Source organism: Dromiciops gliroides, chromosome 1 (genome assembly GCF_019393635.1).
Source record: "Dromiciops gliroides isolate mDroGli1 chromosome 1, mDroGli1.pri, whole genome shotgun sequence".
Taxonomy (NCBI): Eukaryota; Metazoa; Chordata; class Mammalia; order Microbiotheria; family Microbiotheriidae; genus Dromiciops; species Dromiciops gliroides.
This window is the reverse complement of record NC_057861.1, coordinates 46,869,503-46,881,834: the sequence shown is the minus strand read 5'-3', so window position 1 is coordinate 46,881,834 and position 12,332 is coordinate 46,869,503. Positions and strand designations below refer to the sequence as shown.

The 12,332-nt window shown below is 39.3% G+C and overlaps 1 pseudogene; it reads right to left on the bottom strand.

Annotated features, from left to right (window-relative positions):
* Positions 1-4,125: 4,125 nt before the first annotated feature.
* On the bottom strand, positions 4,126-12,139 carry LOC122744708 (annotated as a pseudogene).
* Positions 12,140-12,332: the final 193 nt, after the last annotated feature.

Genomic DNA, 12,332 nt, shown 5'->3' with positions numbered 1-12,332 from the left:
AGGAAGGAAGGAAGGAAGGAAGGAAGGAAGGAAGAAAGAAAGAAAGAAAGAAAGAAAGAAAGAAAGAAAGAAAGAAAGAAAGAAAGAAAGAAAGAAAGAAAGAAAGAAAGAAAGAAAGAAAGAAAGAAAGAAAGAAAGAAAGAAAGACCAGCTGAGCAACCCACCTATTAGAGATGCTGTAGCTGGGCAGGGGGGGGGGGGGTAGGTGCTTTGTAAAGGACTCCACAGGAGAGAAAGGACTTCCATGCACTGTATTACCAAAGTAGTGAGTAACTATGCAGAGATCCTAGAAAGCACCATTGTTTCAAACGATTTACAAATTACAAACAGTTCTTTGTCTGGACCCTTGTATGTTCTGACAAGCACCTACCTTCTTCCCCAAATTTTCCATAGCATCTTAAAGAGCACATTCAATATCCTTGTTCTTTTGTATATTCAACCTACCTCATTAGATGATTCCCCCAAAGGCATCTAAGTCCATCATTTCACACCAACAGCACAAACATGCTGCTAATTTTAACTTAACTTCTTATCACAGTGTACCCAGCCATGCAACAGATATCAGGACTTAAGCACACAATCACACAGCCATGCAGCTATTACAATAAAATAGCTAGTCTGGCCTGCCAAAGTCGTGCTGGAAAATCCTACTGTCCACAGCATAGGAAAGGGAGGAAATAAACTACAGCCTTCCACACATACACAAGTTTATATATATATGTATATATATATATATATATGTGTGTGTGTGTGTGTTATGCATATATGTACTGTGTGTACAAATTGTTGTGTGAATATATTCATGCACACGTGCATATATTGTATTGCTTGTGTGTCTGTGTGTGTATGCAATATGTATATGCGTGTATACATGTATACATACAGAAAACTCTTACCTTGGTACCCTCTTTTGTCATCTGTCTCACTTAGAAGCAACAAGGAGAAAAGCAACATGAAGAGTTTATGGGAAGAGAATGATCTTTGTTACAAAATGTACCTACAGCAAGTTTTTTTTTTGGGGGGGGGGGGCAATAAGGGACAAGTGACTTGCCCAGGGTCACACAGCTAGTAAGTGTCAAGTGTCTGAGGCTGGATTTGAACTCAGATCTTCCTGATTCCAGGGCCAGTGCTCTATCCACTGTACCACCTAGTTTCCCCTACAGCAAGTTTTTATGGTCCCAAAGTAACAGAGGAGAAATCTTGACTTTGAAGAGTCTGAAATGAGACTCTTCTGTAGCCAACAACCAACTTGACTCAATGCCCCTTAGTTTTTGCTTTTTCTTAATAGCAAGTTGCTACAAATTCTAACTTTGGCTCTCAATTATTTTCAGTACCAAAATGAGCCATTTTATAAGGCAAAATGCCTAACCTCCATATACATGTCCATGTACATATGCATATATCTGCATATACACACATATACACATACACATGTACAGCTCTTGTATATATGTCATGTAGAAAGGCTTTAATCTATTGCCCATCTATCTTCCATCCGACCACCAACCTGCCCCACTTCTCTACTAGAAACAAGGTCAAAAAAACTTCATGAAATGGAATGGAGGGGGGGGGGTCAGCTAGGTGGCACAATGGATAGAGCACCAGCCCTGGAGTCAGGAGTACCTGAGTTCAAATCCGGCCTCAGACACTTAACACTCACTAGCTGTGTGACCCTGGGCAAGTCACTTAACCCCAATTGCCTCACTAAAAAAAAAAAAAAAAAATCTCAGAGAAATCGAATGGAGGGGGCAGCTAGGTGGTTCAGTGGATAAAGCACCAGCCCTGGATTCAGGAGGACCTGAGTTAAAATCCGGCCTCAGACACTTGACATTTACTAGCTGTGTGACCCTGGGCAAGTCACTTAACCCTCATTGCCCCACTACAAAAGGAAGAAAGAAAGAAAGAAAGAAAGAAAGAAAGAAAGAAAGAAAGAAAGAAAGAAAGAAAGAAAGAAAGAAAGAAAGAAAGAAAGAAAGAAAGAAAGAAAGAAAGAAAGAAAGAAAGAAAGAAAGAAATTGGGGAGCAGCTAGGTGGCGCAGTGGATAAAGCACCAGCCCTGGATTCAGGAGGACCTGAGTTCAAGTCCAGCCTCAGACACTTGACACTTACTATCTGTGTGATCCTGGGCTAGTCACTTAACCCTCATTGCCCCGCAAAAAAAAAAGAAAGAAAGAAAAAGAAAATATCCAGTTATAAAACTATGTGTTTTATAGCAATGGCTGTGGTGGACACATGAGGCAGTCCCTTCCAACTGTACCCTCCTCTGGTTTGCTTCTGTAATGAGAAAGGAACAAATTCTCTACTTGAGTCAAGAATCCCTCAGCAATGTGGCAGTTGGTCATTTCACCCAGTCTTCCTCAGACATTTCGAGTTTCTGCAAACAAGTCAGGTTTCTGATCCTGGTGAAATATTTTATCCAGGGAGATACTTCTAGGAATATTTTCCATCATCTATTTTATTTTTTCTAAAACTAATTTCCATCAAGGTTATCTCAACTTCTGTTGTACTTCAAATTTGTAATGTACAGCGTAGGAACTACCTGAACTAACTTTATCACGTATAACCAGGCAGGTAATTTGGGAATGTAGTAAAGGGTTGTTTTGTTTGTATGGGCTAATGATCATCCCAGTGAACATCGCTATATCTCTGGGAAAATGATTCTGATATTTGGCTTGGGTGTCTATATCCCAAAGTGAAGAATTAAGATCAAAGGCAAGGGGGCAGCTAGGTGGCACAGCAGTTAAAGTACCAGCCCTGGATTCAGGAGGGCCTGAATTAAAATCCAGCTTCAGACACTTGACACTTACTAGCTGTATGACCCTGGGCAAGTCATTTAATGTTCATTGCCCTGCAAAACAAAACAAAATATCAAAGGCAAGATACGAGTGGTACCATCCAATCACACTGTAACCTCTGGTAGCCAGAATTTCTACAACTTGAGTTTGGGTCCATCTCAAACTGTAGTCCTATATTTAGACTATGACAAAGTTCAGCTGCACAGATATCAACTATCTTATCAACTTCAGAGTATCTTCCTCCTAAAAGAATAATCATTTCTGCCATGGAAATATGAGCATGCAAATCTATTATTGAAAGTGCTTCTGAAATTTGCTTCACTGAAGAGACTTTAAGAAATCAGCTGGGGGGCAGCTACGTGGTGCAGTGGATAGAGCACTGGCCCTGGAGTCAGGAGGACCTGAGTTCAAATCCAGCCTCAGACACTTAACACTTACTAGCTGTGTGACCCTGGGCAAGTCACTTAACCCCAATTGCCTCACTAAATTAAAAAAATTAATAAATTTTTTAAAAAAGAATTATACTAAAAAAAAAAAAAGAAATCAGCTGGAAGGGGTCAAAGGAGCTTTTGGGTTGCCTGAGCACTTTGGGAGATTTCATGGGTTTGTATTTTTCCATCTTCCTTACTTTTGGCTGACTCCTCAGCTGAGATGCTCAAATGTCTGTCCTTCTAAGTCCCTTGTATCACACCAGTTCCTGCATATTTTCTATTTGTCAACTGGCATCTATGGGCTCATACACTTGTGCATCTCTCCTTTCCCTGATATGTCTTATTAGCTAGCTGTTATGTATGGCCTGCTCACATCCAAAACTGATCATCCCTATTAACTCCAGGTATGTGTGTATCCATCCAATACAGTTAATGTCACCACAGTTCTTCAGGCTTGGATGAACTGAGGTCCTATTCAAATATTTCAGTTTGCATCTTTCTCATTGATTCAAAATGTAATTCCTAATTTTCAAATATCCCTGGCAGCCCTCAAAAAAAACATGGTGATGGCTTGTTTCTCTTCCTTCTGAATGGTGTTTCTGTTTACTTCCACCTCCTGTTCAAGCCATTTGATCTCCTCTCTTTCCTCCTGGCTTTCTTTCCTCCCCTTGGCAGGAAGGATGGAAAAGCATCTCATTATCAAGTCTTTTTTACCCTCTGCCAAACTCCAGAGCAGCTAACTGCTCAGTGTCCTTCAACATTCCTCTTCCATCCTGCTTGGAGCTTCCTTCTATACCGCGATTAGATGTCTGATTGAGTGACTGATCAAATCTCTCATCATTGCTGCTGAACTCTTTTTTTTTTTTCAGGGAAATGAGGGTTAAGTGACTTGCCCAGGGTCACACAGCCACTGCTGAACTTTTGCAACCAGGAAGCAATGAGTGCTTCCCTCCAACCTTGTGAAGAGCTAGGAAGGTACCTCCTGGGAGTTGCAGAAATGGCACCGTCTTGTCCCTTGGGAGGAGTGAGCCCTCAAGATATGTTTTATGGTCTGTATTACTGGGAGAATCAAATAAAAGCACATCACTGGGAGTCCTTAGGGGGAGGTGTGAAGAAATTCATCTGATTCATCAGCAATGTTCACTTCTTCATCATCAGATGTCTCAGATTTTTACAGCATTCAGGTTAGGGCCAGCACACCCTCAGAAGCCTAATGAGGATTAGGACTTCTTCCCTGAAAGCTCATCTGGGGCCTAAAGATGACTTCTGCTCTTCCGCTTGGGCAGGCCTTTTTCCAGGCGACCCAATGTTGTCTTGTTAAAGCAGTCTGGTGTAACTCTTGTCAAATAGTGCAGCTGCCTATTAGTTTTGCGATTTTTGTCCACCTCCAGACAAATTTGTCCAGGCCTTGTTCAAATAGCTCTTTTTCCCTCTGCACCCACTTGACTGAGTTACTAGCCAACTTTATAAATTACTGTAATCGTGAGTTTTCCTGATTTTTGTGAACTTTTCATATACTTTTTGTTACTTTCCTTTTGATCAAGTCAGAATTTGTCTGGAAGTGATTTGTTAAACATATAATATTCTTTGAAGAACATTTTCTTGATGAGAGCCCTGTTCTCAGCACTCTATCCAGAGTCTAAGGAATGAGGCCATTATCAGTTCTTTAAGTAGTGATCAAATCAAGTAGTGATCTTGCTGTAAACCAGATGTTGTGTTTTCATCACCTCTGGGTAGAGGAGGAACCACCGCCCCTGGATCTCCCTCAATATTCACATCTCAGCCACCATAATCATGATCATGACTCAAAATGTCCAGGGGCAAACTTTTCAAGTGCGGAGAGTGCGATGGGGATTTTACATCTATGCAGAGGGTCTTAGATAGCATCTCTTGACATGGAAAGGCTGGGGAGCTTGTTTCTGGAAGAATCACATTGACGTGTAAGGAGGAGATGTCTTAAAAGGCACTTATTGTAGCTGATTCTGGTCTTCTAACCTTAAGGTGAATGGGAGACATTTTGATTGGTTCCAGAGGCATAGTCTCTCTTGTCTTACTCCTTTAGGCTTCTCTATTCCTGCTGGCATGAATCTTTTCCTCTAGGTGCCTGGTAAGAGACCATGATGTAAGAGAAGAGGCTTTGGGGATTTCTCCCCTTTGAGGTCATGCTGCCCCAAGAAATGGACCCCAATTCTTGATCTCTGCATTTGTTTTGTTTTGTTTTTTCCTGTGTTAAGTGAGAGGATTGTAACCTCCAGAATTCTGAGTTTCTAAAGATCAAGAAGTTACTCAAGGAGGACTCTAAAGGTTAAGAAGGTATCCCAATGATCCAGGCCAGGTTTTGCAACCAGATCAGCATGACTGTCACAAAAAGCAAGAAGCGGGGACAGTTAGGTGGCGCAGTAGATAGAGCACTGGCCCTGGAGTCAGGAGGACCTAAGTTCAAATCCAGCCTCAGACACTTAACACTTACTAGCTGTGTGACCCTGGGCAAGTCACTTATCCCCAATTGCCTCACTAAAAACAAAACAACAACAACAACAACAACAAAAAAGCAAGAAGCAACCTTTGGGATGACCCAGACTAGCAACTGCAAAGACAGGAATTTTTCCAACAGCAATGCTGTTTTTAAATGTGAACTTAGTCAAACCAAAGCTATATGAGAACTGAGCTAAGTTGAGAAAATTCCACCCCAGAGAGAAGATAGTACTGGGGAGAGTATGCTCCTGACATATTAGGGGAAATGTTATACTTTATTTTTGCTATATCTTCAAAGTAAACATAACTTTGTAAAAGCTAATCAATAATAAGTGTTTAAAAGATGAAAAAAAAAGTAAATGTTGGAGGGGTTGTGGGAAGATAGCCACACTAGTGCATAATTGGTGGAGCTGTAAATGAATACAATCATTTTGGAAAGTAATTTGGAATTATGGAAATAAAGTGACTAGGATGTCCATACCTTTTGACCCAGAGGTCCCCCTTCTAGGCACATATCCCAAGGAGGCCACTGATAAGAATAAAGTCCCTATAGATACAAAAAATGTGCATAACCAGCTTTTTTTGTGGCAACAAAAAACTGGAAACAAAGTAGATGCCCATTGATTAGGAAATGACCAAATAAATTGTGGTATGTAAATATATATACTACTCTACTATAAAAAAAATGATGAATACAGGGAAGCATGGAAAGACTTACATGGACTGATGCAGGCCGAAGAGAATCAAGAAAGCAATATAACAGGATGACTACAATAATGCAAATGGAAAAAACAGCAACCACAAAATAACCAAAAGAGAACACTGTAAAATTGCAAAGAACAAGTATGGTCCTAAGGAAAAGAAATAAGAATATGTCTTACCACCACCACCACCACTATCAACTTCTGTATGCAAGTGGAAATCTATAGGTGTGGAAGATATTTTCATATTTTTTCAATGTATTGCTCAGTTTTACTGATTTTTCTTCCTTTTTAAAAAATTCTTTATTATATAGAATAACTTTCTAAAAGGTAAAGGGATACTGGGAGAAATTTTGCAAAGCAAAAACAAGCAATTTTTAAACTATTTACACAAAAAAATCGAACTGAAGTGTTAGTAACTAGCCCCTTAAAGTGAGAATACAGCTTGTGGGGCAGGAGAGGGGGGGGGAGGGCGGACAGGGCACTTAATTCAATAGCAGTGGAGAAAGAGGCACCTTCGGACTATTCAGGCTGCCCTGAAACCCTAAGGGGAGAGACGTGGGGTCCTAGAGAAGAGGAAAAAGCCAGGGCATTCTCACTACACAACCGAAGAATCCTTCAAACCATTAATAATAATAGAAATACAAATAAAAAAAATAACCCTGAGGTTCCATCTCACACCCAACAAATTCTAAATGATAAAAGACAGAAATATTCGAGGGTGGGAGAATTATGTAAAGATAGGTACACTGATGCATTGTTTGTTAAGCTCTGAATTAGTACAACCATTATGGGAAACAATTTGGAATCACACAAATAAAATGTCTAAAATGTCCATACCCTTTGAACAGACATCCCACTTCTAGGCATAAAACCCGAGGCAGTTATTGATAAAGAGAAAGTTCCTTATAATACACCAAAATATTTATAGCAGTACTTATTGTAAAAAATAATCACCAGGGGCAGCTAGGTGGCGCAGTGGATAGAGCACTGGCCCTGGAGTCAGGAGGACCTGAGTTCAAATCCGGCCTCGGACACTTGACACTTACTAGCTGTGTGACCCTGGGCAAGTCACTTAACCCCAATTGCCTCACCCAAAAAAAAAAAAAAAGAAAGGAAGGAAGGAAGGAAGGAAGAGAGAGAGAGAGAGAGAGGAAGGAAGGAAGGAAGGAAGGAAGGAAGGAAGGAAGGAAGGAAGGAAGGAAGGAAGGAAGGAAGGAAGGAAGGAAGGAAGGAAGGAAGAAGAAGAAAGAAAGAAAGAAAGAAAGAAGAAAGAAAGAAAGAAAGAAAGAAAGAAAGAAAGAAAGAAGAAAGAAAGAAAGAAAGAAAGAAAGAAGAAAGAAAGAAAGAAAGAAAGAAAGAAAGAAAGAAAGAAAGAAAGAAAGATTTCCAGTTATTAAGAGCTTTGAGTTAGCTCTTTGGCACATGTGTATCCTGCAGGAGCACCACACCCACTTTACTCTAAGTTTGTGCCCACTCTGCCCATTGACCTGAATATGTTTTGGGAGAGTGGTTCTCAATCTTTTAGGGAAAAAGTTTTGTACCAGCTGTTCTTAGTTTACCACCATAGTAAATATCTTTGCTAATTAAAGAAAACAGCTGATTGTTAATAGGAAGCATTCCCATGATATTATTGACCTTTTTGTTCTTCCAGATTAATTTTGTTACTATTTTTTTCTAGCTATATAAAATAATTTTTGGTAGTTTGATTGGTATGACACTGAGTAAGTAAATTAATTTAGGTAGAATTGTCATTTTTATTTACACTGGCTTGGCCTACCCAGGGGAACAATTCTTATTTTCCTAATTGTTTAGATCTGTCTTTATTTGTGTGAAGTGTTTTGTAATTGTGTTCATATAATCCCTGGGTTTTCTTGGCATGTCGACTCCCAAGCATTTTATATCATATGCAGTCATTTTATTTTGTTTTGGGAGGGGTTTGAGGTGGGATTTTTTTCCGGGAAATGAGGGTTAAGTGACTAGCCCAGGATCACACAGCTAGTAAGTGTCAAGTGTCTGAGGTCAGATTTGAACTCGGGTCGTCCTGAATCCAGGGCCGGTGCTTTATCCACTATGCCACCTAGCTGCCCCCATATGCAGTCATTTTAAATGGAATTTCTCTTTCTAACTCTTGTTGCTGGGTTTTGTTGGTAGTATATAGAAACGCTGATGATTTGGGTGTGTTTATTTTTATACCCTGTCGCTTTGCTGAAGTTATTAATTGTTTCAACTAGTTTTTTAGTTGATTCTTAGGGTTCTCTAAGCATACCATCATATCATCTGCAAAAAGGGATAATTTTGTTTCCTCATTGCCTAGTTTTACTGCTACAATTTCTTTTTCTTATCTTATTGCTATTTCTAGCATTTCTAGTACAATATTGAATAATAGTGGTGATAATGGATATCCTTGCTTCACGTTTGATCTTACTGGGAAGGCTTCAAGTTTATCCTCATCACGGATGATGCTTGCTCTTGATTTTAGATAAATACCACTTATCATTTTGAAAAATCCTCCATTGACTCCTATGCTTTCTAGTGTTTTTAATAGAAATAGGTGTTTTATTTTGTTTTTTTTTTTCCTTTGCAGGGCAATGAGGGTTAAGTGACTTGCCGAGGGTCACACAGCTAGTAAGTGTCAAGTGTCTGAGGCCAGATTTGAACTCAGGTCCTCCCAAATCCAGGGCCTGTGCTTTATCCACTGAGCCACCTACCTGTCCCCATGCTTTACCTATTTTTTTCAAGTAATTTATATAGTATTGAGATTAATTGTTCCTTATATGTTTGGTAGAATTCACTTGTAAATCCATCTGGTTCTGCAGGTTTTTTCTTAAAGAGCTCATTAATGGCTTGCCCCCAATAAAGTACTTTTATAATTAAAAAAATAGAAATAACATTAGGGGCCAGCTAGGTGGCACAGTGGATAGAGCACCAGCCCTGGATTCAGGAGGACCCAAGTTCAAATCTGGCCTCAGACACTTGACACTTACTAGCTGTGTGACCCTCGGCAAGTCACTTAACCCTCATTGCCCCACAAAAAAAAAAAATTTAAATAAAAAATAAAAGTACTTTATTATTTTCCAGTTACATGTAGAGATAGTTTTCAACATTTTTTATAAGATTTCTAGTTTCAAATTTTTCTCCCTTGCTCCCCTCCCTTTCCCCCTCCCCAAGACAACAAGTAATCTGCTATAGGTTACATATGTACAATAACATTAAAAATATGTCTGCATTAGTCATGTTATAAAAGAAGAATCAGAGCAAAAAGGGAAAGCCTCAAAAAAGAAAAACAACAGCACCAAAAACAAAAGAAATAGTATGGTCCAATCTGCATCCATATTCCACAGTTTTGGTGTTTTTTTCTGGATTTGGAGAGCATTTTCCATCATGAGTCCTTTGGAACTATCTTGGACCATTGTATTGCTGAGAAGAATCAAGTCTATCACAGTTGATCAACACATAATGTTGATGATACTGTGTATAATGTTCTCCTGGTTCTGCTCATCTTACTCGTCATTAGTTCATGCAAGTCCTTCCAGGTTTCTCTGGAATCTGCCTGCTCATCGTTTCTTACAGCACAGTAGCATTCCATTACATTCATATACCACGACTTGTTTGGCCATTCACCAATTGATGGGCAGCCCCTCAATTTCCAATTCCTTGCCACCACAAAAAGAAGAGCTATAAATATTTTTGTACATATGGATCCTTTTCCCTTTTTTATGATCTCTTTGGTAAAAAGACCCAATAGTGGTATTGCTGGGTCAAAGGGTAGATGCACAGCTTTATAGCCCTTTGGGCATAATTCCAAATTGCTCTCCAGAATGGTTGGATCAGTTCACAGATAGACCAACATCTTACACCTTATACTAAAATAAGGTCAAAATGGGTACATGATTTAGGCATAAAAGGTGATACCATAGGTAAATTAGGAGAGGAAGGAACAGTTTACCTTTCAGATCGTTGGAAAGGAGAACAGTTTATGACCAAACAAGAGACAGAGAATATTATGAAATGCAAAATGGATGATTTTGATTACATTAAATTAAAAAGGTTTTGTACAAACAAAATCAATGCATCCAAAACTAGAAGGGAGGCAGAAAGCTGGAAAGCAATTTTTATAGCCAGTACTTCTGATAAAGACCTCATTTCTTTTTTTGTTTTGGTTTGGTTTGGTTTGGTTTGGTTTTTGGTGAGGCAATTGGGGTTAAGTGACTTGCCCAAGATCACACAGGTAGTAAGTGTCAAGTGTCTGAGGCTGGATTTGAACTCAGGTCCTCCTGGCTCCAGGGCCGGTGCTCTATCCACTGATTGCCCCTAAATCAAATTTATAAGAACCAAGTCATTCCCCAATTGAGAAATGGTCAAAGGATATGAACAGCCAGTTTTCTGATGAAGAAATCAAAGCTATCTATTGCCATATGAAAAAAATGCTCTAAATCACTACTGATTAGAGAAATGCAAAATAAAACAACTCTGAGGTACCACCTGACACCTATCAGATTAGCTAATATGACAAAAAAGGAAAATAATAAATGTTGGAGAAGCTGTGGAAAATTTGGAACACTAATGCATTGTTGGTGGAGCTGTGAACTGATCCCCTGATGTTATTTCTAAAAGATGTTGCAGTTCCTCATAGAATTGATCAACTTTGGCCTCTTTGGCATCAGTGGTTGGAGCATAGATTTGTATGACTGTGAGGTTGAACAGTTTGCCTTGGATTTGCACAGATATATCATTCTGTCATTTTTGAAGTTATACCCCAGTACTGTTTCTCTTATCCTTTTATTGACTATGAGGGCTACCCCATTTCTTCTAAGGAATTCTTGATCACAGTAGTATATGTAGTGATAACCTGAATTAAATTCACCCATTCCCATCAATTTAAGTTCACTGACTCGCAAGATGTCAATGTTTAATCTTTCCATCTGCTGTTAGACCACATCCGGCTTACCTTGGTTCATAGATCTTACATCCCAGGTTCCTGTGCAATAGTGTCCTTTACAACATCAGATTTTCCTTTCATCACAAGACACATCCACAGTTAAACTTCCTTTTAGCTTTGACCCAGCCACTTCATTAATACTGGAGCTACTATTAGTTATCCTCTGCTCTTCCCAGTAGCATTTTGGACACCTTCCAACCTGAGTCGCTTATCTTCTGATGTCATTTCTTTTATCACTTTAATATTGTCCATGGGATTTTCTTGGCAAAGCTACTGGAGTGATTTGCCACTTCCTTCTCCAGAGATCTCTTCAAGAAAAGTAGAGATATCAAGGGAATGTTTCATATAAAAGTAAGTACTACTTCTATTCCCATTTTATAGAGGAGGAAAATGAAATAGAGTTTATGACTTACCTAGGTCCCATAGCTAACAGTGTATGCGGCCTGATTTGAACTCAAGTCTTCCCATCCACTGAAAGACTCATATGAACTTATACAAATGAAGTAATCAGAGTTTGCACAATAGCCACAAGATAAATAGAAAACAATCACAAAACAATCACAACTGGATGTTGCAAAATTCTAATGACTGAGCTTAACCCCAGAGAAGAGATATGAGGAGACACTTCCCCTACTTCTTTGTAGAAATGAAGATTTACAGGCATGAAAAACACTGCATATTATGTACCACGATTTTTTTTCAATGCATTGATTTGTTTTGCTGATTTGTTTTTTCCCCCTTCTCTTCTATGTACACTAATGCGCTGTCAGTAGAAGTATGAACTGGTTCGACCATTCCGTAAAACAATTCAGAAGTGTCCCCAAGATGTCACAAAACTCTACTTATCCACTAACCCAGTGGTACCACTACAAGGCATATACCTCTGTCTTTTCTCCCCTTTATGGAGTAAAGGAAGTTCCCCTTTGGGCAAGTTCCTCTTTGGGTATAACTTTTCTCCTCAGCTTAGGAAAGAACAGTTTCAGTCGAA